The sequence below is a fragment of the Bison bison genome, unplaced genomic scaffold (genome assembly GCF_000754665.1).
Source record: "Bison bison bison isolate TAMUID 2011002044 unplaced genomic scaffold, Bison_UMD1.0 scf7180017864192, whole genome shotgun sequence".
Classification (NCBI taxonomy): domain Eukaryota; kingdom Metazoa; phylum Chordata; class Mammalia; order Artiodactyla; family Bovidae; genus Bison; species Bison bison.
Genome location: NW_011494764.1, coordinates 3,838,736 through 3,839,408, shown reverse-complemented (window position 1 = coordinate 3,839,408; position 673 = coordinate 3,838,736). Strand labels below are relative to the sequence as shown.

General features: G+C 60.5%; 1 protein-coding gene across 1 annotated transcript in view; it reads left to right on the top strand.

Annotated features, from left to right (window-relative positions):
- The window catches only part of LOC104991485 (AFG3-like protein 1), a 29,879-nt gene that overhangs the window by 27,057 nt on the left and 2,149 nt on the right, over positions 1-673 (top strand). The window lies entirely within an intron of this gene.

Sequence of the window (673 nt, the reverse complement as noted above, 5' to 3'; positions counted from 1 at the left end):
CTCTTCACATGAGGTGGCCAAAGTACTGGAGTTTCAGCTTTAGCATCATTCCTTCCAAGGCAGGTTGTCTATCTTCAGGGTCCACCTGCGTCCACTCAAGTTGGACGAGAGCCTCAGCAAGGATGCCCTGGCAAGGAAGCTTGCGGCCCTCACTCCAGGCTTCACAGGTGCTGATATTTCTAAAGTTTGCAACGAAGCCGCCCTGATTGCCGCCTGCCACCTAAACCCCTCTGTCGGGGAAAAGCACTTCCAACAGGCCATCGAGAGGGTCATTGGAGGCCTTGAGAAGAAGACACAGGTCCTGCAGCCTGGCGAGAAGATGATGGTGGCCTACCATGAGGCTGGCCATGCGGTGGTGGGCTGGTTCCTGGAACACGCAGACCCCCTGCTCAATGTGTCCATCGTCCCCTGGGGCAAGGGGCTCGGCCATGCCCAGTGCCTGCCCAGGGAGCAGTACCTGTACACACGGGAGCAGCTCTTTGACCGCATGTGTGCCATGCTGGGCGGCCACGTGGCTGAGCAGCTGTTCTTCGGGCGGGTCACCACGGGGGCCCAGGACGACCTGAGGAAGGTCACCCAGAGCGCCTATGCCCAGACTGTGCAGTTCGGGATGAGCGAGAAGCTGGGCCAGGTGTCCTTCGATCTCCCGCGGCCAGGTGAGGCGCTGGTGGAG